A 26,961-nucleotide genomic window follows, 5' to 3' on the forward strand; every position below is an offset into this window, starting at 1 on the left:
TCCCTGGAACAATATACAAACCTCTGAAGCCCGAACGAGTCAGAACTGGTCGGGTGGGTTCAATGGAGAAGTTCTTCGACCCAACAATAAGGTCTAAAAGTCAGTGAGGGAAGGGGGATAAGAAGAAAGTGCCTCATCCCACAATGAACGATAACAGCCATCACAATCTCAAAATGATCCTCCAAATAGCATAGCAGAGGATACAGCCAAAGCACTCGTGAAAATGATCAAACCCTTTCTAGATGAAAAACCCTCAACCATCTCAACTGTACACTCAAATCTGCTCTTGTCGAACTCAACGCCAATGTGATGACGGATAGAGGAAGTAGACCATCGCACCGCACATTGTGAAACTGACATAACCAGACTCCAAGCCAGAATAAAAAAACCTTGAGAAATCCACATATAGTCTCACTGACAAACTAGAGGACTTGGAAAATAGAAGCCGAAGAAACAACTTAAGAATAATTGGCATACCAGAAACAGTCAAAGGAAAAGACCTAATGGAACTCATAACAAGGCGGCTCCCAGACAACTGCTTAAAACCTCTTCCACCCAACCTTGGACAGCAGAGAGAATCCATCATCTAGGTCCAGAAGGGAGACCCTAAACCCGCTAAACAATGCCCAAGACCAGTAATAATTAAACTGCTAAACTTCACTGACAAAGTCAAAATCCTGGCGGCATACAGGAAAAAAAGAGACGGAACATCCCTGGCCTGCCAGCTCCTGATGTTCCAAGAATACTCAGCAAACATCAACAAAGCACAGAGAATACACAAAAGTACACAATGAGTTATTCCAAAAGGGAGCGGCATTTGCCTTGATGTATCCAGCTAAACTTAAAAGGCTCCAGGGAGAGGAAGTCCTCTGGATGGAGTCGCCCAGCTCAGGTGAAGAAGTATGTACAAAAAAATGAATGCAACTTAAAGAATCAAAACACGTGGCTGGTGAATTTAAGGGTAAAACCTGGGAATACGTTATTTCCAGTGTGACACGCCCGTAGGAGAGGTGCATTTCTGAAGGTTTACACGTTATGGTGATTTCGCTGTTTATAGCTACTTTAGCTATTCATGTTGCATTTCTTGCCCTGACTCACGTACCGGTAGCCAGATATATGGCAGAATACAATGATACCCATTGCGTAAATGTGTCCGCCAACAGTGTGCAGACTTACACTCAGGGGTCCTGCTGCTGGGAGGGGCACCTTGAGAAAGATAACTATTTGATTTCTTACAGGGACACCAAGATATATGACACATGTGACTGATACAGGAATAAATCTCCACAACCCCGGGAAGAGATCCCTTGTTCAAAACAACGTAACATTTTTCTCCTGGAATGTGGGAGGTGTTAATACCCCAATTAAATGGAAACAATGTATTACTCACCTTAAAACACTGGGTGGCCATATAGCAATGTTACAAGAAACACCCCATAAGAGTAAAGTTTAATGAACAGAGTCTAAGGTAGCTACCCAGGTACCTCCCCCCCCTCCATTATCCCCCCATTCCCTGTTATTTCTATGTTTGTGTTGAGTTATGCAAAGATATATATATATATACACACTGTAACTTCACATTGGTGGGAATAGTATACTAGAAACCACAGAACATTGTACAAAATTGTCTGTTTTAGTAATATTTTAGTAGAAATGAGAGGCGGTTAAGAAAGGAACATGTACAAATACTGTATGTGAACTATCTGCAATGTGGTGTAATCAAAGAAAATTGAAAAAGTGAGTACAACGTTTGAACACAAGAAACACACCTAACTGTCAATGAACACCAAAAACGACGCACTCCTTGTGTGGATAAATGTTTATCAGCTTCATACACGGGAAAAAAAGAGGGGTAGCGATTACATTCCATAGAAACTCAATGATAAAATCCTACATGCATGAATATACCCAGATTGCAGCTTTCGTGTTATCGGGTTCATTGTTGAAGGAAAGAAATTGGTTCTGCTGAATATCTATTCTCCTAATCTCACTTTTTTTGTCTGTACCTACGGCTGGTTCCATGGGCTGGCCCCCAAATCATCTTGGGGGCCGATTTCATCACCACTGATAATCTATCCCTAGACAGCAGTGACTCCTAATGCGTACATCACAGAGGTAACCCTCAGTCCCGCCCATTCATAAAATAAATCCTAAACCTATTGGACCCAATGCACATTCTCGGGGCACTAGGCAGGGATTACTCCCTTTACACTAAAGTACACTCGACCTTCATGAGAATTGATTATATACAATCACCCATCTCTCTACCCCAATAATTACAGGAAGCAGGATAGAAAATATAATAATCTCAGATCACGCCCCAATATGGATTGAAATAACGATTACACCTCCCTCCATGCGTTCTCAAAACTGGAGAGCGCCGTCCTGTCTGTGCAACCTAAGTGACTTCCAAACACTGTTACAAAATACCTGGTCAAGCTTACATAAAACTTAACGCTGAACGTGTAACCAATCCATCACCGTTATGGAAAGCCTCTTAGGCAGTATTAAGGGACAAATCATACCTTATGGAACAGGGACAAGGAAACAAATCAACGATAGAATAAGATCCCTAAACAAACACGCACATACAGTAGGCTTAGCATACCCGCAAAAATACCCAATGCTACATCCAATGTAACATAAAATATATAGTTAAATACTTAACTGTTTGTATTATCATGAATACGGGTCATTTAGTTAAACTCCTTGGGCAAGGCGTTATAAGCCTGCAGCCACAACACGACCACTAACTGTAAAACTTCCCATTTACCTCTGCAGCGGAGGGATAAATGTCTCAATAGCCCAGTCTTCCAAAGGTGCATGAAAAAACCTGCTGCTTAAAAACCGGAGAGGGGTGAGCTTAAACCCGCGGAGGAGGAGGAGTCACTAACCTCCAAACAACTGTTACCAGTTGACAATTAACAAACATAATCCCTAGTAGTAGTGTTAGGATCTGTAAAGTGGTAATGCCGTGACGTGGCTGCAGGCTTATAAAGCTTATGACCCTTATTTATGAGTGACAAACAACTGTTTGGAGTATTTAACTATATATTTTGTCATATTGGATGTAGCATTGGGTATTTTTGTCTTTTGTTGCAAGAATCATTAGGCAATAATGATGGCAAAGCACAGCACACCGTGAATCTGCATGCCGCCCACTTGACCACCCAACCTGCCACGTTCACCATATTCTTTGGTCATATAATGATTAACATGGAGGATTCTGGGTAGAGACTATCTAATAAGTCATACAAAAGGATGAACGACTGTAGGTGTCTCCTTTCTTTCTGTAGCAATTTCGTCACCAGCATTCCTGGACAGCCCGGGACAGAAGTCTATACCTGGAACCCAAAGGTAGTCGAGAGTGGGGAAGGAAGGTGGTGGTGGGGGGGGGGGATGAAACCACCTGTTTGACTCGACTGATCCTGAAAGTTCAGACTGAACAAATATATTAAAAGCTGGCTTGTAAAGTGTCCAAACTTGTGTACTGTCCAAATAATGTCTATGATAATTGTAGCCCAGTGCCCCTGGCTACTAATTTCTGTGGCCCCAACACTGTAGGTCCTGGTAAGGAGCTGAGGATAGGTTCTTGGGGCCACAAGCTCCTTGGGCTGATTCCAGGGAAGGGTCCTGCGAGCTCTGCTCTGACCCAGGAAAGATGCATGTGAGCGGCGAGGTACAGGTTAGGGAAGTGCCTGTGATCTGTACCTCTCTTGCATGGGAGATGAGCTGTGAACACCTGCAATAAAGATCCAAGTTGTACAATCACTGGCGTGTGGTCTATATGAGGAGAATTGCCTGTGGGGATTACCCCAGGTCCTAATAGGGTCCTGCACTACAGAAAGAACATTCAAAAGCCTGACCTGTTCATACTCCCAAACACCACCAGCGGAGGCCCAGCCTTCTGTAAGCCTACAGGTGAGCACCATCACACCGGTGGCACACGGATTTTATCTAGGACTACCAGATCTCCCTTAGACCGCGGGCATGGTTAGCACTTAGCTGCTGACCCACGCTGAGCCGCGCTCACGTTTGTCAGTGAGCCCCTGTAGCCGCAGTGAGAGCGGCTTTAGCAGGAGCTCGCGCACGCTTCCGCAGGCGTGCGGCGGCGTAGCAGACAGAAAAATTGAAGTTTCAGCGCTGAGGAGAGCGGAGGGCCGGTCACGTGAGTGGTTCGCCCAATGAGGGCAAACCAGCTCCGTGACGTCACTGGCCCGCCCATATACACGCCCCCGGACGGCGTGCGTAGTAAGGCCAGAGAAAGCACCCGCTTTCCCTCAGCCTCCGCGCGGGCTTAGTGTTTATGGACTCAGCCTTAGGGGGGGGAGGGGGAGATAAGATAATCTTGATCCATTCAGTAGTATCAGTACCTGCAAAAAGGATCTAGTTTTCTCCAGAATTAACATCTGGTCTCTAGATATTTGGATGCATCAGTGGATTATATTCCTTGGTTTGGAAGAAACGGTTGACTCACTGACCCTATGTTATTTCTGCAGTTCATTCCCTATTCCTGTAGTATCCTCTGACGCATCACAGGTTATTGGCATGTGACATGCAATCATGATCTGACCGAATACAAGATGAATTACCTTTCCTCCTCACAGCCCCATGGAATATATCTCATACTCAGCACTGATCCTCCAGGCAGTGGCATTTCTCATTTCTCATCCCGTAGCTGCTGGCTTCTGACTTATGCAGCATCGCGTTATTAAGTTATCCTCTAGGGATGTCATCTGATGGAGATCTCATAACATTGCACGCAAAAACATCGTCACGGCCAGAACACACGCACACGTGAGGCAGAAACCAGAGGCGTCAGGTGAAGAAGCATTCACTCACACAAACAGGATGCAAGTCACTTGGAAAAGTTCTTCTCAATTCGGGGGGGGGGGAGGGGTGAAAATGATGTTGTATCGTCACAGACATTTGGTGGTAGATACTCAAAGTTCTGTTAAATCTGGGCTACTAACGTGAATAGGTAACGTCCGTTCGTTTCCCTCGGTTTAACAAGTATCCACAAAGCTAAATATATTATATTATATATCCAGACCCTGAATAGGTGTTTAATCAAAGTAAAGAAAGAGAGGAGAGGAAAAGAACCGGGAAAATAATAATGCGATAGTTAAATCAGACCTAGCTGTGATCTTCTTACCCTTACCCTGACCCTGTAACAGACCTATATCAGGGTCCGGGTGTGAGTAACGCCACCTTTAGCTCTGAGTTAGCTAACGTTACGTTAAATCCCTCCGGTAACGGAGCTCTGGGGATCGGCGCTGTTACAGGGAACAATATCATTAGCATGAATGTCCGTTATAATAACGCAAGTGCTCGTTACCGTGGAAAACCGCACTTAACACAACACTTCGTTACGGCGTTTTGAAGATCCCTGGTAGCACTTAACGATACATTGTCCTCAGTTAACATATTGTTAAGTATTTAACGCCCGTCTGAGGATCTAACCCTTGGACCAACATTTGGAATTACAAGCTTTCCACTGAAGAGCTTAACAACGGTTACAAGTGTGTCTGTTTACACCGGCACATCATTACCCTGCACCTTTAACTTGCTTTCTGCTTCATTGTAAAGCTCTCTCCCCTCGCTGTCGCACCTTCTCTCCGTTCTGCTAAAGTCCTATTTCAGTGTCTGGTAGGACTAACACCAAGACTTAAATAACGACCTGTTATTTCAAGATCATGCAGCGTTATCTAAATGAGCTCAATTAGGGCTGAGTTTTTGAAAGAAAATTTTGAACACAACACTACGATAAGGGAGTTGTAGATAGAACGTATCAATGGGCTCGCAAACACGAGAGAGGACCCCTTCTGATATATCGTAGGGTTACAATGCAGAATTATAAAGATATACTTCAGCCTAATTCTCAGACATCTATTATTCCAATGGAGTGTGATGGTTGTATGTATGTATGTATGTATGTATATATGTATGTATGTATGTATTGTATGTATGTATGTATGTATGTATGTATGTATGTCTCTATTTATATAGGGCCATTAATGTACATAGTGCTTCACAGTAGTAATACACGTGACAATCATAAATAACAAATAATACAAATAACAGATCATGGGAATAAGTGCTTCAGACATAAAGTAACATTTCGGAAGAGGAGTCCCTGCTCCGAAGAGCTTACAGTCTAATTGGTAGGTAGGAAGAACATACAGAGACAGTAGGAGGACATTCTGGTAAGTGCATCTGCAGGGGGCCAAGCATTATGTATCACTGTGCTACTCATATGCTTCTTTAAGCAAGTGGGTCTTAAAGGTGGATAGAGAGGGTGTGTAACAGGGACTTATCCCTGTTAAAAAAACTTGCCTCTAATCCAGCAGTGTCCTGGTTAATTGCACACCAGCAAGTAACCAACTCCACCTGCCTAATCAGAGCTCTGTGCAATAGGATTCCTGAGTTCACAATTGGAGCTGACCCAAGAAGGACAAACCAAGGATTCCCTAGTCCACAACTGGGCTGACCTGGGGAACAAACACATGTCTTGTGCTGCAAGGAGACTGCAGGCTGACAGCAAGACAAAGGGGACAAGATTTCTAAAACCTGGATCCTGATATTGCTATAGCACACAAAGGTGCGTACCCAGTTGAGCAGAGACCTTCCCCTAAAGCTACAAGAAACAGATAAGACTTTCTTATGGGACTGTTATATATCTGTATATATCTATATATATATTTTGTCTGGTAAATAGCTTAGCTAACCACCCAGTTGGAGAGGGCAGGACTACATGTGTAGATATCCTCCAAAGCGGAGTGGGTTTTGCTTTGGCTTATTTTGAATATTGTTCCTGTGTTAAAGGGACAGGCGCAATAAAGCCTAATTGTAGTTTCACTTTAAACGGTTTCCATTGTGTACCTCTGCACACGTTCCTTACAGGGTGCTAGTCGGGTATTGAGGGGAAGGGCATTCCAGAGGTGTGGGGCAGTCAGTGAGAAGGGTTTAAGGCGGGAGAGGGCTATAGACCTTGAGCAGAACGCAAGAGTCGGGATGGTGCATAGCGAGAAATTAGGGCTGAGATGTAAGGAGGGGCAGAAGAGTGTAAAGCTTTAAAAGTGAGGAGGAGAATTGAGTGCGAGATGCGGGATTTGATAGGAAGCTAGGAGAGTTATTTCAGCAGGGGACACGCTGAGACAGATTTGGGAAAGAGTAGAGTAATTCTGGCAGCAGCGTTTAGGATAGATTGTAGGGGAGACAGGTGAGAGGCAGGAAGGCCGAACAGCAGGAGGTTAAAGTAATCAAAATGGGAGAGAATGAGGGCCTGAGTCAGAGTTTTAGCAATCGAGCAACAGAGGAAAGGGCGTATCTTTGTAATATTGCAGAGGAGCAAATGCATCGCTGTTCACACACGTTTTAAGCACAGCATGGGATTATTGGTGCTTAAAAGCTGTGTGAACAGCGATGCATTTGCTTATATGGGCTCCATGTGAATGGATATTCCAGGCAAAAGGTGACAAATTGTGCGCTCATTTGCATGTAATTTCCCAGAATCCTTTTCTGCAGTGGTAGCACTGTATGCTGGGTGAAAATGGTGAAAGGCAGGGTTGCAGACCTGTCTGAGATATGTGAATGTGCTCACAAGTGATATTCTTTATTGGCTATATGCTAACGTTGGAGGTTTCTTGTTGCCTTTTTCACCCACCATAACTTAAAATGTATATGTAGATATACGCATTTTTATTAAAATTATATCTTAATACAGTATCTACACATTAGTATATGGATAGTGCGAGTTTGTGTACACACAACTTATATAATGTGTTCTCTTTCATTATATGTTTTAGCCAATATTTATCTTTTGGTATATGTTTTTGTTTTTAATGTTTTATAATATGGATTTCATTTTGGGAGACCACCCTTCTAGTGGACACATAATATTTAGGTTTAGAATTAACTTCATCAGTGTTATTTATTATATAGATTCACTGTTGCAAATTATGTCGAGTTATCTTTTGTAATTTTTCTCTTTTTTTTTTTCAATTAGTGGTTGCTTAGAATTACCTTCTCATTATTAATGTGTGAAGGTTAACTGTATTGGCATAAATACATTTATTCACTCGCCATAAATGTAATTTAATATGATTTTATTTTTAGTTCCTCGTTAGATTTTGCACCTTTGTACTTATTAGTTTCCTAGTGATATATATAAAATTACTTATTCACCATCAATTTAGAATCAGATTTTCATCACATTTTGCACATTTGCACTTATTAATCCTGTGAGAATCATGCTCTCCTGTTGAGGAATCGATTCAATGCTGTTGATTTGTATTATGAACATGTTATTTGATGTATGTACTTCATTAGGCTCTGATTAACTGATTAATTGATTTAGTACTGTTTGTGGTTATAAATCAGTGAGCCCATCGTTGTAACGCTTGCCTGATGAATCACGGTGTATGTGCGAAACGCGCTGGGGTATCTTCACTACATCATAGCGTGTCATCAAGTAAGTTATCATATTTACAAAGATGGTTGCTCAATCATTCTTTTTCCTGGTGTTATCCTTCTGTCTGATCTTGGTGGCGTATCTTCTCTCTCATTGTTAACCCCGTCTCTCCTTCACTGGCTAAATCTTCCAGTATTTATCCAGAGACTATCCCTTAGTCAGTCCTTCCTTCTACCAACACTATAAGCAAATAAGGTATTTACATGTGTTCTTCCAGCTTAACACCGATGTCCTTACCTTCCCATCCGGCATACAAGGAAAATCAACTTACATTACAGAAATGTTTGCATCAGCTTTACCAACGGCTGTCGATGGCAACTCAAATGTCCCTCACAAGGCCCCTTCCCCATACAACCCAACGCAGCTGCAATCCCACTCATTATAAGTATAAACACACCTCTTTTACTTAAAGCTGCCGTTCAAGCAATATCCTACATGTGTAGTTTTTTTTTAAATAAATCAGTTCTGTATTATGAGAAAATACTTGTAGCATTTAAAAAAATTCAAACGTTAAAGACATTTTTAGTGTATTGTAATGTAACAGGCATTTTTGTTCCTATAGCAACCATTTACAAAGTCACATCCCCTTCCCCTTCTGAAACAGTATCACCTTTTTGAGCCCTGCCCTCTCTAGCAGTGAACCAATTGAATCTAGTGCCTCCCTGGTCACATGATCTTCCTCACAGAACTTTGGCTGTCAGTGAAGAAAAAGATTACCCAAGATGCATTTAGTGAACCCCCAGCCAAATTTCAGTGATCGATTACAGGAGAACAGCAATTTAGCTAATCACTTGTCAGTGTGCAGATTGTATTGATCCACATATTGAATTATTATTTTTTTAAACAACAGCTTGAACTGCAGCTTTCAAATACCTCACTTGTAACCTTTTCTACAGAAGAATCTCTACTGTCAGAATAAGAACTTGCATGCAGCATAGCCTGTTCTAAAGAGGAATCTTTGCCAATCAGAATCATTCATATGTGTGGCATCTGTTCTCATATTTCTAATCAAACCTAATTACAATATAATAATGTAACTGAACTGGAGACCTGACAATCTTGCTAATCATGGCACTACTGATGAGCGCTCTATTGTTCACTCCCTTTTAGACTCCCCTTTTAGACACCCCTTTTAATCCCAAGTTGCTCTTTTCTCCCTACCAGTCAAAAGGCAATTTTATTTACACATTTTCTACTCTTTGTTTTTAATGATTTTCAGTCACTTTGCAAGAATGACAATCATTCTGGACCTAATTTGACAAAAGGAGAAAAATGGCCTCTTAAAGAAATTCAGAATTTGGATGAACTAATTTTCCAACCGGTGGATAAGGGGGAGGGGGATAAATGGTCATCCAAGATAGATGTATATATGGCAGAAAAGACCGTAGATTACTTGGAGATCAGGTATCATATATTAATTTAAATGGGGATTCAACTAGAGATTACCAAAATACATTTAATGTTGTTTTAAACGAGGCCAATAAGAAGGTATTATTACTAAGGTGGAGTATAGATTTCTCAATATACCGCATCCTAGAGTACCTATATTTTACCATTTACATAAGGTACATGCATGTTTTGTGAACAATCCTAGTACACCTATCGTTTCTGTGGTGGGGTTGATGGCGCCCAATTTGTCCCAGTATGTTAGCTTCTACTTACAGAAATATGTTGTCACCTTAAGATCCCATAGTAGGGACACCTTGCACGTCATCAATTCCGTCTCTGCGATTAAGTGGCAGGATTCACATCGGTTGACCACTTACGATGTTCAATCATTGTACACGTACATAAGAGCATACAAAGGGATTGTTAGCTATTAAGCATTATTTGGATTCCACTCTGTATATGTCTGTGGCACAGAAATACTTTTTGTTATTAAGTATGGAATTTATGTTACAGCACAATTATTTTCCATTTGAACAACAGTTCTACCTGCAGATCTGTGATATGGCCATGGGGACCAGGTTCACCCCAAGTTATGCCAATTTGTTTATGGGTCGTTGGGAGGACCGATCTGTCTGGACCAACAATCCTTTAGGAGCAGCTATGGCCATTTCATAGATGATATTCTGATAATTTGGGATAATGATTTTGTGATATTACAGATTTGTTTTTACATTTTAATTGTAATCAGGTAGGTTTGATTTTTACACATACTGTTGATATGAACCAAATTGTTTTTCTGGATCAGACTTTGTCAGTCAATAGTAATTTGACCATTAAAACTAGCATTTATGTTAAATCAGTGGCTACCAATGGATATCTGCAAGCTACTAGTAGTCACCGAAAAAGATGGTTGAACAATATTCCATTTAATCGATTCAGTCTGAACTGCTCTACCGATGTTAATTTTCTTGCACAGGCTGAGCTCATGAGGGCAACTTTTTGGGCTAAGGACCATCATCCAGCCAAGATTGAAGAAGCCTTTCAGAGGCCTTGTGCTCTGGCAAGGGATGCTCTGTTGGAGAAATCTAGAATTAAGGCTGCGGTCCCAGTGCACACACTCCCGGCGGGGGGGGGGGGGCACGTCCCACTCTAACTGTCCATAAAATGTCTGTGACTTTTCTGTATAACCCCTGTTCTTTTAATGTAACATGTATTGTTATATCTCTGTGCCCAGGACATACTAGAAAACGAGAGGTAACTCTCAATGTATTACTTCCTGGTAAAACATTTTTATAAATATATAAATGGCGTTACTTCGCATAGTGTGCTGAAACACATTTCTCTCGGCCACAACCAACATACAGATGGCTTATCGGTTACGGGATTAGAATTTATACCATCATCCCTACTATAGCGATAGATGTAGATCTATCTATCTGTCGCAAAGAGACATAGTGGATTTTTAAATTAAATAGTTTGGCACCAGATGGCTTAAATTAATGCATTGATAGTATTGTCAGTGTATAAAATTGTATTGCATCCCTTTCCCTCCTTTATTCTTTTCATTTAGCTGGTAAAATATTCAATCATTTTTAATTTATTTTTAGTTTACGTCCATTTGGTTCTCTTATCTTTTTATATTCTTAAATGTGTTTTGGGGCTTTCTCCCTGTTTCTTGCTTTTTTCAGTTTTTTAGTTCATTGTTTATTGTTGTTACAAGATTATTATATTATTGTTTTTAGTTTGTTGTATCTTAATTGTAATTATCATGTAATTTGTTGCTTAATTACCTATATGTATAAATACTCTGTTGCCACTAGCTCTTCACATACCTCCCGATGAAGTTACGTTCAGCGTTACGAAACGCGTTGGGTCACATGGTTTTGCGTGTCAGCAGGGATTTTCATACTGGACTTGCAGCGTTCTCTAGCTAGCGGGACTTTTACATTCCTCTGTGTGAGGAGACAGGCGGTCCGGCATCATATAGTTAGGCTCTGAGTGAAACAGGCTTTCGCTTCTCCCATTGAGGGTGCCTATCGCAGTGGGACGTCATTGACGAATCGTTGGTACTTCGGAGGCTGCCTTTGACTGGTAAACCGGACTTGTCTGTTTACCAAACCACGCCTGGCAATCACCTGTCTGAGAGGTTTGATTTTGGATTTCTTCAACCTCTACTGTCCTGGATTAGCTGGATCCCTGAAACCCCTCTGACACACTTAGCCCTTGTGAGTTTTTATCTTACTTGTTGTAAGTGAGCATTTGTCTGCTGTTTCTTATTACATTTTATAACAGTATTATGCTATGGAGCGTGCGCTTCTCTTTTTTGTTATTGTAGAAAATCCTCGTTGATGCAATAGATTATTGGAGAAGCTGCCCTAGACTCCGGGATACAGTTTTTATTCACCACAGATTAACATTGACATAAAATAAAGCAAATTGTGATGTTAAAATACCCCTGTAGGTACACAAGCATTTTACAGCAGGTGGGCCTTCATGCGGTCTCACACTTCCTACGGGCTCGGGACACTCATTTTCACACCCATAATGCCTTTGTGATCCAACTTTTAGATTTCGTACTCACTAAGAACTTTTTCCCCTTTAACAACAAATTTACCATTAGGTACTGTACAGGGTCCGGCCATGGGCACCACTTGCACTCCCACCTATGCCAATTTATATCTGGGCTGGTGGGAGAAAGCAGTGGTGTTCATGGAAGATAATGAGGCATTTACAGATAAGATCCTACTTTGGGCGTTATAGATGACATCTTGCTACTATGGAATGGGACAGAAAACCAGTTAAAAGATTTTATTGATAGGCTAAACACTAACGATATCAACTTGATACTCACGTACTATTGTGACAACCAGAAAACTGACTTTCTTGACTTAACAATAATCAAAAGGGATGATGGGCGACTGGAAAGTACCATCTTTCGAAAACCAACTTCGACGAATAGTCTACTTATGGCTACTAGCCACCATCCGCTACATATGATCAACAATATAGCTACAGGCCAATTTCTGCGGTTACGACGAAATTGTTCGAGCATTCATGAGTTTAAGTCACAATCAGCAGATATGACGACTCGTTTTCTGGCACGAGGACACAGTAGAGGTACAGTGAAACGAGCCTATCAAAATGCTCTCCATACATGCAGACCTCATCTTCTCACACAAAAACAAGAGACTGATATCCCTGTAGAGAAAACCATCAAATTCATTAGTACTTTTAATGAACAGTGGGGATGCGTACGCCAGAGTCTTCAAAAACACTGGCACATTCCAACCCAAGACAGTGATCTAGATAAAGTTTTGAAGTCCTCACCTAATATGATGAGTAGATGACCTCGTAATCTGAGGGACCGTCTGGTTCAAAGTCACTTTATGGAAAATAGTAAACGTACATGGTTGGGCCCTAAACCAAAAGGGTGCTACACCTGCGGCCGATGTAAGGCATGTGCATCAATGACAGTCACTAAAGAATTTTCGGGTATGAATGGGACATCCCCCTTTGAGATCAAAGCATTTGTTAACTGCCTGACAACGGGTGTAATTTACCAAATCACATGTATGTGTAAAAAACAATATATTGGCAAAACCCATAGACCCCTGAAAGTTAGGGTTCTTGAACATCTGGGTTCAATACGCAACCATCGCGACACACCTGTTACCAGACATGTGAATAATGAACATGGGGGTAACACACATGTCCTTAGCTTCAAAGGCATAGAACATGTCCCGTGGGGCCCGAGACGGGGTGACTGGGATTGCAAGTTAGTACAGAGGGAGTGTAGATGGACTCAAACCTTAGGAACACTTGCACCTAATGGTTTGAATGAAGGTTTTATTTATACTTCATTCATCTAGACTCACCATAGTGTCCCATTGGGCTGCTTCGCGATATGGGTTCTAATCTGATTAGTGGGATCCAGGGATATAGCTTAACTTTAGAGACCCGTTTTGTCCTTCGGAGCGGGTCGTCTAGGTCAGCACATTCCTACACCACAAGGGATCCATTGGAATACAGCATTAATTTCAGAAGACCCGTTTTGTCCTTCGGGGCGGGTCATATAGTGTAGTACAACCCTACACCGCACCTTACGATATCCTTTATGACCACGATTTGCAACCCATGGCTCAAGATCTAATAACTAAATATGCTTTGGTGAGTGTTAGGAGTGACACTCTCTGTATATACTTGTTTCCCTTTGAGCATGCATACATACACACAGTGTGTACATGTAAAGCACTTGTGCGTGTGTGATTGCCTTTAAAAATGACTACTAGTGACATGCTGCCATCTGTGCATGTGTACACATATAACAGTATAGGCACACGCATCCGTTATTCTGCTGCGCTAAGTATGTACACTGACAGGGTAATACACATGTTTTCATGCACCTCTTATCCATCTACTTATTTATTTAATTGTTTACTTTCGCTTCGCACGCTGGCTGGCAGATAAATTCACAGCAGTAGCGTGCACATCCACTGGGCAGTCTAGCCCAGCCTCCTCTCTGGCCTCGGGTATAACTGTGAACGAGTCATTCACAGTACTAGCTCCTCCCCCCCTTGATGAAGTGTGAAGCATCACACGAAACGCGCGTCGGGGTGTGACGTCACTTGTGGGCGTCTGAGAGCGGGAGCACTCGTGGAGTGGAGCAGCATCTGTTGGGAGCTATTCTTGGTCGGGGCACACACAGCAACGTTAGGAGCACGGTCGTATCCCCTTCGTTTGCTTACTGCTTATGTATTTATAACCGTGGGTATATAAGGAGCTTTTTGACTGGAGTTTATATTTATATGTACCTCCCTAAGGCGCACCACCATACATACATATAGATACATTTGGTATCTTATGAACTGATGGCCTTATACCCATGTACTTAGGCTCCCTATGGTTTAAGTGTTTTCCCTGACCTACCCACAGAGCTTGCACGGCTTTGGTAGCAACACTAGGGATACCACGAGATATATGTACAATACTCAAAAGACAAAAGACTGTTCATGGTCCCAAGGCTCAACAAAGTATCCGGACGTTCCTCTTTCTCCTACCGTGCACCCCAAAACTGGCACAACCTACCAGAGACTCTCACATCCAGCACCAGTTTAAGTTCTTTCAAATCTAAGGCTGTCTCACACTTTAATCTGGTCTGTAACTGTTTCATACGCCCATAATATATATTTTCTTTAACTGTGCACGCAATGTCTTGTATATAATGTATACCCTGTTCATTTATGTAACTGTACTTGTAACCATGTATTATTTGTTTTACTCTGTGCCCAGGACATACTTGAAAACGAGAGGTAACTCTCAATGTATTACTTCCTGGTAAAATATTTTATAAATAAATAAATAAATACTCATTACTACTGATCTGGTATTCCTTACTTTATTGGTTGCTACCCCCTTCCCACCCGCTCCCCTACAGGGGTATTTTAACATCACAATTTGCTCTATTTTATGTCACTTGCTTTTCGGTGTTATAAATGGTGTATTAAAGTTTTTCATTTTTTGGATTTTAATAGTGAATGCCATTGTTATACCTTAGGCCATTAGACATTTTCTGTGGACATATGGTCCTTTATGGATTATGTTTATTTGTTTTCTCTTTTAGACATTTGTCTATCTGTGGATATTGTATCTTCTAGTTATTATTTCATTTCACCTGGGACTTTGAGTCCATACTGAGGATATTTGTATCTTGTAGTTTTGCAACTTGTTCTTGCCGTGAGTGCAACCAATAAGGGACTTTAGTGACCTCTGTCACTTTCTTTCACTATATTGTTTTTTCCCTGTGCACCAGGCTGTCTCTATATATTATTTTTTCCCATTTTCTTGTTTTCTACAGCAGCCGGGGAGAGCCAGGGTCTGGCGGGGGCTACCAGAGGTATGTGGTAATTGTATTGGGGGGTGGTAGTAAGTGTACTTGTGAGGGGGGGTGGTGGTAATTGTATTTGTGGGAAGTAGTGGTGGTAATTGTATCTGGGGGGGTAATAGTGGTAATTGTATCTGGGGGGGTAATAGTGGTAATTGTATCTGGGGGAAGTAGGGGTAATTGTACCTGGGGGGTAATAGTGGTAATTGTATCTGGGGGGTAATAGTGGTCATTGTATCTGGGGGTAGTAGTGGTAATTGTATCTGGGGGGGGGTAATAGTGGTAATTGTATCTGGGGGTAATAGTGGTAATTGTATCTGGGGGAAGTAGTGGTAATTGTATCTGGGGGGGGTAGTAGTGGTAATTGTATCTGGGGGAAGTAGTGGTGGTAATTGTATCTGGGGGTAATAGTGGTAATTGTATCTGGGGGTAGTAGTGGTAATTGTATCTGGGGTAATAGTGGTAATGGTATCTGTGGGTAGTAGTGGTAATTGTATCTGGGGGGGTAGTGGTGGTAATTGTATCTGGGGGTTAATAGTGGTAATTGTATCTGGGGGGGTAATAGTGGTAATTGTATCTGGGGGGGTAATAGTGGTAATTGTATCTGGGGGGGGTAATAGTGGTAATTGTATCTGGGGGAAGTGGTGGTAATTGTATCTGGGGTAATAGTGGTAATGGTATCTGTGGGTAGTAGTGGGGGGGTGAGAGAGAGGGTGGTATAAGAGAGGGAGGGGGGAGAGTGAGTGAGGAAGAGAGGGGGGAAGAGTAAGAGACAGAGGGTGGGGGGGGGGGGAGGGTTGAGAAGCGTGGCCCTGCCTCTGCCTCTACAGGATCTGGAGCCACGGACTTTGGTCTGCTGGCACACCGTGAGGAAGTTAACCCTTCACTCCCTCACACTATATACACACACACACACACACACACACACATTTTCATTGTAATTTGTGTGTTCCTGGTGAGTACTGTATGTACCCGTTCCTCACACAGGGGCACCGCTACACCATGAATTTATGTATAAACTTGGCAGCCTGCTTTCAATCCTTTTTCATGCATTATTGAACCAGTACAAAGAAAGACCATGTATTTTAGTACATTCGTTTAAAAATTTATATTTCTTTAAGCCCAACAGTAAACAATACTTTAAAGGCTGCTAAATGGGAAATGAAATGCCTTAATGCATCATGGGTTAATGAGGCTGGAGGCATAGCGGGATCTCCGCTTCTCCTGCACTACTCTGTGTCTTGCCCAGGGATGCTGCAGGCATCGCGGTGTCTCGCTACTCCTACAGCCCGCAAAGACCGCGCTGATGCGGTTAGTCCAGCAGTGAGCAACTCCAGTCCTCCAAGGCTACCAAGAGGTCAGGTTTTCAGGATATCCCTGCTTCAGCACAGGGGGCTCAATCAGTATCTCTGAGTCACTGATTGAGCCCCCTGTGCTGAAGCAGGGATATCCTGAAAACCTAACCTGGTAGCCCCCGAGGAGTGGAGTTGCTCACCCCTGAGTTAGTGTGTAACTTCTGGCTATGTCTCTGTTCTGCAGAATGTATACAGTAACACTCGCACAAAAAGCTGGAACCAGAACCAATGAAAGAGCTGGGGTAGAATACAGAATTGATTTGCTTACCGGCTACTTGCTGGCATTCATTGTGCTTCAGTGTATCTGAGTGCATCTATATATATACCCGTGTTTTGGTAAGTGTGTTTTATGTGTGGGTATAAGCATGCGAGATATCCGTCTCTGTACTTAGTAAATGTATGTGTTAGCAAATTAATTAGGGTTGAGCACACTTTCAATTGTAATTAAAAGTGGTGCATTTTTTGGTGCTGTGTTTAACTCGTGTACAAATAATAATACATTAGCCTAGGTGGGAGATTTCAGCTCCAAATAGCAGGCGGATATCTCTCTTCGTGTTTGGGGGTGCTATTTTATTTCATGCGCTTGTGCCAGTTTATAAAGGATTGTATAAAGGAATAATATCTGTATCTAGTAGGATTTGCATCTTTTTATTATTTGTATTTTTTGAAACAAATTACTTCTCCGAGGAATTAGCAAATAAACGACAAGGCCAGAGAATTAAAACATGACAGGGAAATGGGGAAATAAAGTGATTCAGTGCCAGCTTGTGAGGGGGGAGAGAAGCTGGTGCTGGGGCAGATAGGAAGAATAATACCCTGTGATTGGGTGGGGGAATTCTCCCCGGCTTTATCGCTCCAACGCCTGTCAGCAGATTGAGCGAATGCAATTCTTTCACTGTATTTTCCTTCTTTTCTTTTAATTCTTAGGTTAGTGCCTTTTCATTCTCGAGCTTGTCAAAAAAAAAATCACAAAGATTATTGCGGTTGCCCAGAAACAAGTGATGCAGAAGTGGTGCGGGGGAAGGGAACGCAGCGGAGAAGAAACATATTTAGGAATAATTGTCACCTTTATCAGCACAAATATGCAGAAGGGGGGGGGGGCAGGAGGGAACGGTCACACCCTGCTCCATAAGGACACGCTCCATCTGGGACTCTGCTCTGCGTGACTCCTTCCAAAAGGGCTGGACAACTCCAGTCCTCGGGTTAGGTTTTCAGGATATTCCCTGCTTCAGCACAGGCGGCTCAATCAGTGGAAGACTGACCTGTTGGGGGCCCTGGAGGAGTGGCGTTCGCCAACTCTAGTGTAGACAGAACAGCTATTCACCCTCTTTGGTCTGAAGGCTCAACTGTGACCGGCTTCTGAGTCGTCTTTAACCCTTTGAGTGTCCCATGACACGGCCGTTTTGGGATCATCAGTGACGCCGAGCTCATTTGATCGCGAGGTGCCGGAGGCTCCATGGCAATCAAAGGGTTAAAGCAGCATTGTTTAATCCAGGGGCTTTCTCAACTCCAGTCCTCCAGCCCCACCAACAGGTCCGGTTTTCAGGATAGCCCAGCTTCAGCACAGGTGGCTCAATCAGTGGCTCAGTTGACTGAGCCACCTGCGCTGAAGCGGGGATATCCTGGAAACCTGACTGGTTGGTGAGGCTGGAGGACTGGAGTTGAGAGCCCCTGGTTTAACCCACTCAGTGCCGCAGGGGACACCCGTGGAGGTGTTTCACGTGGAACCCACCTAAATTATGCCATCCCACGTTCGTTTTGTTTTTTTGTCGTTCCCTTCCAGTTTCCGTGCTGGTCACAGACTCACCTTCCCCACGGCGACACTTTCCTATAATATTCCACTGTGGAATGTTCCAGGGTTTATTTATTTAGATATATTGTTGCTTGTATTTCTATACGGGCCTTTCAGTAGAACTGTCACATTTTAGATACAATACACTTTCTTGTGTAAAGGGCGTGTAGTGAGAGCTAAAGTCACCCTAATCACACACAGACTGCACTATGATATGTAATCCACAGTTTGTGTCATAACACTTATTTATCACACCTACATCTGAAATTATAGACTAGATTCCTGGCTGCGCAAAGCATCCACGTGGGAACCGCTGCTCTGAAAAGTGAGCCGTCATATAGAAGACACCACCACTTGGGAGCACAAGAAAAACACACAAAAGGTTTAATTACTGTAGTGGGAGACAAATGAAGGCAGTGGAAATACACAAAGGGAGGGACACGTCTGCTAAGCAGTCTTCTGCCGTAAGACACCTTCCAGTGTCATTGAAGCAGAAGTCCAAGCGGCCATTTGTGGCCTCCCTTTAATATGCGCATCCATACAATCCACACAATGATCAGTAATTAGCTAAGATTCGGCTCGGGGGGTTCACTAAATGGCTGTCAGTGCAGCAGAAGAGGACCAAAGATGCAAAGTTCTGTGGGGAAGATCATGTGACCAGGCAGTCACATGATCTGCTAAAGAGAGGGCAGGGCACAAACAGAGGTGTGCCAGAGCCTGTTTCAGAAGAGGAAGGGGATGTGACTTTGTAAATGATTGCGATAGAAACAAAAAATGCTTGTAACATTATAATACATTTAAAATGTCATTCAGCAATGTTTAAAATAAAAATAAAAAAATGCTACAGGTATTTTCTCATAGGACAGAACTAATTTATTACAAAACACACATGTAGGATATTGCTTGGTCTGCAGCTGTAAAGCCAATTCAAATCAATGGACAGGGCCAGAAAGTGTCATATGACAGAGGACTGCTTAGTAAATGTATGGGCCTTAGTATTCACAGCATTGTAAATGCACATGGATGAAATAAAAGGTACAGCTAAAATTAATTGGTCCAAAATGTTTTCCTTCTACAAAACACTTTTGCTATAGTTCACTGTGACATACCGTGGGTTACACATGGGGACAGACGTTGAGATCCTAGGTAATTATTTCGGGGTTCTTCAAAAACGTCCACGTTGCCAATTATCTTAAAGGCTCTTCATCACTCAATGCTAATCACCACAACATCCGTTAGCCAGACATGAATTCCTAGCGCGCACTAACAAACGCAGAATGAATGGTAAAATACTGCTTTTTACAGAGTATTTTTTTTGTGCTCACTCCCCCTCCCCCAAATCTCTCACTCCCCCTCTCCCCAAGTCTCTCTCACTTCCCCTCCCCCAAGTCTATCACTCTCCCTCCCCAAGTATCTCACTCCCTCCCCCAAATCTCACTCCCCCTCTCCCCAAATCTCTCACTCCCCCTCTCCCCAAGTCTCTCTCACTCCCCCTCCCCCAAGTCTCTCCCTCTCCAAGTATCTCACTCCCCCTCCCCCAAATCTCTCACTCCCCCTCTCCCCAAGTCTCTCTCACTTCCCCTCCCCCAAGTCTATCACTCTCCCTCCCCAAGTATCTCACTCCCTCCCCCAAATCTCACTCCCCCTCTCCCCAAATCTCTCACTCCCCCTCTCCCCAAGTCTCTCTCACTCCCCCTCCCCCAAGTCTCTCCCTCTCCAAGTATCTCACTCCCCCTCCCCCAAATCTCTCACTCCCCCTCTCCCCAAATCTCTCACTCCCCCTCTCCCCAAGTCTCTCTCACTCCCCCTTCCCCAAGTCTCTCATTCCCCCTCCCCTCAAATATCTCACTCCCCCTCCCCCAAGTTTCTCTCATTCCCCCCCAGGTTTCTCTCACTCACCCAAGTCTCCACAAGTGGGAGTGAGGAGGGGGGGGTGAGAGGTGGGAATTAGGGGGGGAGAGAGTGGTGGGAGTTTGGGGGGAGAGAGGTGGGAGTGAAGGGGAGAGAGAGGTGGGGGCGAGGGGGAAGTGAGAGAAGGGATGGACGAGGGGGAAAGAGAGGGGGAGTGAAGGGAAAGAGGTGGGGGAGAGAGTGGTGGGAATTAGGGGGGAGAGTGGTGGGAATTAGGGGGGAGAGTGGTGGGAGTGAAGGGGGGAGGTGGGGGTGAGGGGGAGAGAGAGACTGGATGGAGCAGAGAGGGATAGAGGTGGGAGTGAGGGTGGGAGAGAGGTGGGGATCTGGGGGAAGAGAGAGACGGGATGGAGGAGAGAGGGAAAGAGAGTTGGGAATTAGGGGGGGAGAGTTTTGGAGTGAGGGAGGAGAGGTGGGGGTGAGGGGGAGAGAGATGGATCAGAGGAGAGAGGGAAAGAGGTGCGAGTGAGGGGGGGAGAGAGAGAGATGGGATGGAGGAGAGAGGGAAAGAGGTGGGAGTGAAGGAGGGGGAGATAGGTGGGAGTGATGGGGGGGGAGAGGTAGTGGGTGAGGGGGCGAGAGAGACGGGATGGAGGAGAGAGGGAAAGAGGGTGGGAGGAGAGAGGGAAAGAGGGTGGGAGGGGGGAGAGGTGGGAGGGAGGGGGGTGAGGGGGAGAGAGACGGGATGGAGGAGAGAAAGAGGAGGGAGGAGAGAAGGTGGAGTGAGGGGGGAGAGAGGTGGTTGTGAGGGGGGAGAGAGACGGGATGGAGGAGAGAGAAGGTGGAGTGAGAGGGAGAGAGATCTGGGTGTGAGGGGGGAGAAGTGGGGGAGAGAGACAGAATGGGGGAGAGAGGGAAAGAGAGGTGGGTGTGAGGGGGGAGAGATGGGGCGAGGGGGAGAGAAAGGTGGGGGCAAGGTGGAGAGAGTCGGGATGGAGGAAAGAGAGAAAGTGAGGGGGGAGAGGTGGGGAGAGAGACAGGATGGGGGAGAGAGGGAAAGAGAGGTGGGTGTGAGGGGAGAGAGGTGGGAGTGAGGGGGGAGAGGTGGTGGCGAGGGGAAGGGAGAGACAGGATGGAGGGGAGAGGTGGGAGTGAGGGGGGAGAGAGAGACGGCATGGAGAAGAGAGCGAGAGGTTATTATGTCTATGCGAGTCAGTGCGTTACTTTCTTTTTTCCTTTCCGCCCCTCTGATAATGCGGCCCGGGTCTTGCAGTCGGATTTAAGACTCGGCCCCCAACCCAGTCTGAGTCTGACGGAGCTGTTGTAGACTGTTGGGAAGCGTGTGCGCTGGCCAAGCTTAGCATTGCTTCCCAATGTAGCACACCGAGGCTTCAGAATAACCAGGCACTGTGAGAAGATGTAACCGGCACGGCCGGGACGCCTAGCGCAGCGAGAAAAGTTGGTGACAAGAGCGCAGTGTTCTCGTCTGCCCCTTTCCCACCCGTGGGGGTGGAGGACGGAGAGTGCGTGCGTTCTGACTCATTCCTACGCCGTACTGCAAGTGGGAGTCACAGCGCAGGCACAAAGTGAGATAGCTTGCAGGCAGGGAGCAGAGAGCAGATTCTCCTGCACACACACGGGCCTCCTCACACTTCCACAGCTCAGATAAAACAGCAGCATTGCCAGCACGTCAAAGGACCGCAGAAGGGATTCTAACATACGTGTAGGAGGCTTACAGACGGCCCGGAGGTGCAGCTCACCGTTACCTAGATACAGTATATTGGAGTGTAAAGGGAAAGCAGGCATAGCTATCATTTATTTATCGATTGCTTCACTATTTAAGATGCGCTTAATAGCATTTTGCATTTAAGGCAGACATTGTGCAACATGCAATAAATATTATCACATTATTATACAATAAATATTATCACATTATTATACAATAAATATTATCACATTATTATACAATAAATATTATCACATTATTATACATAAATATTATCACATTATTATACAATAAATATTATCACATTATTATACAATAAATATTATCACATTATTATACAATAAATATTATCACATTATTATACAATAAATATTATCACCATTATTATACAATAAATATTATCACATTATACAATAAATATTATCACATTATACAATAAATATTATCACATTATTATACAATAAATATTATCACATTATTATCAATAAATATTATCACATTATATACAATAAATATTATCACATTATTATACAATAAATATTATCACATTATACAATAAATATTATCACATTATACAATAAATATTATCACATTATTATACAATAAATATTATCACATTATTATACAATAAATATTATCACATTATTATACAATAAATATTATCACATTATTATACAATAAATATCACATTATACAATAAATATTTAATCACAGTATTCAATAAATATTATCACATGATACAATAAATATTATCACATTATACAATAAATATTATCACAAATTATACAAAGGATTTGCTGCAGGTTGTGATACTTTTAATGGACCAACTCGAGACTTCTTCAGAGATAAAACTGTCGTGTATAATGCTTCTTTTCAACAGCAGGTCCAAGAAGCAGAGAGCTGTCAGTTTCCAAGCTGCGTACAGTATGACTTTATCTAAGAATAGGTCTCATATTTGCCCACACGGTATCACAGCCCACAATGAATCCACACGTGTCCAGGATCAATATGGTTACTAAAACTTGAGCCTACTAGATAGAAAATACACACTATCTTGGAAGGGGCTGGACAAGAAATGATATCTGCAGTAAACCATGGAAGAATGTTGCAGCAATTCCAATTTGCAGAGATTATAATACGGCGCCATTCCTCCTACTAGTGGTTTTTTTTTAGCTCCAATTTTCATTAGGGGGTGGATATGGGGGGGGGGGTCCTGAGCCAAATGCCACTATTTTCAGCTTCCGGGGCCCCCCAGTTCCCCAGACTTAACAGTGAAGTTACAGGGGAGACAAAATGGCTGCCAAATCTCGGAAAAGGAAGCCGCAACATCCTGAGTATGGCTTCCCATTGGATGGCCATTTAAATCCACCTTAACTCCCAGGAAGTCATTGCCTTTATTTTGTACACAATCCTCGCGTGGCACAGTATCGGAAGCCTTTCCAAATCTAAGTAACCAGATATTTCATCTTAGAGAATGTACACTGAAAATACACTAAGCCGCTTAATAGTCATAGCGGTGGATACCCATTGACAAGCTCTATACCTGCACTGCAGGCACCTCTAGCAAAGCAAGGGGTTACCCCAGAACACCGCTGGCACTGCTGAGGGGAAGGACTCCAGTGTCGTGTAACTCCTTCCCTGTTACTACATACTACAGGACGCCACAGAAAATCAGCAACATTTACATTAATCCACTGTAAATTAGTTACAGAGATACTCAGAATCCACAGTTCAGCGTTAGTTGAACAGCCTTTGCCAACAAAGTATCACAAACAGATCTGTTGCTGCATTCTCAACAGCAGACTATCAATTACTGTGAAAGCTGGACAATAATAATAATAATACAAGGTTACGTATCAGCTGCAGCATTCTGCAGCATTTCTGACTGCAGCAGTCAGGAGGCGGCCATTTAGACAGGCACGCAAGCAGGATATTGATCGATCACAGGAGAGGAATCGATCGGCAGCTCAGGTAATTATCTCTCGTTAAAGCTTCTCACATGCTGAATTTAGTCAAACAAAGAAACAAAACAAGGGTGAAACCAGGACTGCTGCTATCGCTGGAAGAGAAGTGCAACCCACTGACATGACATCGAGGGGTTAAGCAGTGCTCTCGTAGAACTATATCCATTGTGTTACAGTCTCCTGTATATACTCTCACTCCCATGTCCCTGTACTGTGCTGAGGTTACATGGAATCTTACACATTACAATAACGGCACCATATCGGTGTATAGCAACGACGCTCAGCTCCGCCACACAAACCGTGCACGTGTCACTCACAAGGAAATGTAACACCAGGAATGGAGGAGACTCCCCATATATTATTCATGGGAGCACATCTAGAAAACCAGTAGCTTACATATCTTTATACTATATTAGTGAAAGCACTGTATGTTTGCCTGCCTGCCTGGATGTCCGGTGTCCCTAGGGGAAATCTCATTGGTCCCTTGGCCGCCCGCCCCCGCACACCTCTCATTGGCCTGAGGCGGAGTGACGGGCCAAAGGACACACAGGGACACACACACACACAGGGAACACAGGGACACACACACACAGGGAACACAGGGACACACACACACAGGGACACACACACACACACACACACACACACGGGGACACACACACACACACACACACACACACAGGGACACACACACACACGGACACACAGGGACACACACAGACACACACACAGACACACACACACAGTGACAGACACACACACACACACACACACACACACACACACACAGTGACAGACACACACACACACACACACACACACAGACACAGACACACACACACACACACACACACACACAGGGACACAGGGACACACACACACAGTGACAGACACACACACAGTGACACACACACACACACACACACACTGTTACATACATTAGCGGGGCTCACAGTGTTAGCAGCACCCGCGCGCACCTCCTCCTCTCCCCGTGTCTCCCGCGCTTTCACCCCGACCCCCCCCTCCCCCGGCGCCGCTACAGTCAGCGGGACACACACGCTATTATTACCCCTTCAGCGCCCCCCCCCCCCCCACCCAGTGTCAGCGGCCGTGCGAGACCCCCCCTCTATATCTCCCACCTCTCCCCCCCCCCACACATATACATGCCCCCCCCTCCCCGGCGCTACAACTCACCCCTCCCCGGCGGGGGAACAACCAATGGCCAGGCAGGCTGCCTCGCGGCGCCGAGTGCCCAAGATGGCGGCGCCCGGGACACAGCGGGGGAGCGGCCACAACACGGTGCCTCCCGCCTGAGATCCACGTGGGACCTGCCGGACGGGTGAGTGAGCGGCCTTCACCTCCCCTCACCCACCCATCACCTCCCTCACCCCCTTTCACCTCCCCTCACTCCACTTCTCCCTTCCACCCCCCTTCACCTTCCACCTCCCTCCACCCCCCCCCTTCACCACCCCCCCTTCACCTCCCTTCCACCCCCCCTTCACCTCCCTTCCACCCCCCCTTCACCTCCCTTCCACCCCCCCTTCATCTCCCTTCCACCCCCCCCCTTCACCTCCCTTCCACCCCCCCCTTCACCTCCCTTCCACTCCCCCCCTTCACCTCCCCTCCACCCCCCCCTCCACCCCCCCACCTTCACCTCCCCTCCACCCCCCCTTCACCTCCCCTCCACCCCCCCTTCCCACCGCCTCCCCCCCCTTCCCACGCCTCCCCCCCTTCCCACTGCCTCCCCCCCACCTTCCCCCTCCTCCTCCTTCCCACCACCTCCCCCTTCCCACCACCTCCCCCCTTCTCCCCCTTCCCACCACCTCCCCCCTTCTCCCCCTTTCCACCACCTCCCCCCTTCTCCCCCTTTCCACCACTTCTCCCCTCCTCCCCCTTCCCACCACTTCTCCCCTCCTCCCCCTTCCCACCACTTCTCCCCTCCTCCCCCTTCCACCACTTCTCCCCTTCCCCCCCGCTCCCCTTCCCCCCCCGCTCCCCTTCCCCCCCGCTCCCCTTCCCCCCCCGCTCCCCTTCCCCCCCTCCGCTCCCCTTCAATCCCCCTCCGCTCCCCTTTCCACCCCCCCCTCCGCTCCTCTTCCCCCCCCCTCCACCTCTTTTTCCCCTTTCCCCTCCCACCCCCTCCCACACTTCCACCCCCTCCTCTAACCCTTCCCCCCCCTCCTCTAACCCTTCCCCCCCTCCTCTAACCCTCCCCCCCCTCCTCTAACCCTTCCCCCCCCTCCTCTAACCCTTCCCCCCCCTCCTCTAACCCTTCCCCCCCCTCCTCTAACCCTTCCCCCCCCTCCTCTAACCCTTCCCCCCCCTCCTCTAACCCTTCCCCCCCTCCTCTAACCCTTCCCCCCTCCTCCACCCCTTGCCCCCTCCTCCACCCCTTGCCCCCCTCCTCCACCCCTTGCCCCCCTCCTCCTCCCTTCCCGCCGCCCTTCGCCTTCATGCCCGCCTTACCGCCTCCCCACCCCCGCCTCTGCCTTTCACCCGCCCTTACTCCGGCCGCCTCTGCCTTTCACCC

General features: G+C 45.1%; 1 protein-coding gene and 1 long non-coding RNA gene across 11 annotated transcripts in view; one reads left to right on the plus strand and one right to left on the minus strand.

Moving 5' to 3' along the window:
• ILDR2 (immunoglobulin like domain containing receptor 2) overlaps positions 1-26,961 on the minus strand; it is a 321,823-nt gene that overhangs the window by 226,382 nt on the left and 68,480 nt on the right. The window lies entirely within an intron of this gene.
• Positions 14,488-18,620, plus strand: LOC142490865 (uncharacterized). Of its 2 annotated transcripts, none has more exons than XR_012800117.1 (4): positions 14,488-15,015; positions 15,717-15,755; positions 17,283-17,434; positions 18,026-18,620. It is a non-coding gene; the product is annotated as an uncharacterized LOC142490865 (long non-coding RNA). The 2 variants fall into 2 exon arrangements; XR_012800116.1 differs by having other exon boundaries at positions 14,488-14,626.

Source organism: Ascaphus truei, chromosome 3, assembly GCF_040206685.1.
Source record: "Ascaphus truei isolate aAscTru1 chromosome 3, aAscTru1.hap1, whole genome shotgun sequence".
Classification (NCBI taxonomy): Eukaryota; Metazoa; Chordata; class Amphibia; order Anura; family Ascaphidae; genus Ascaphus; species Ascaphus truei.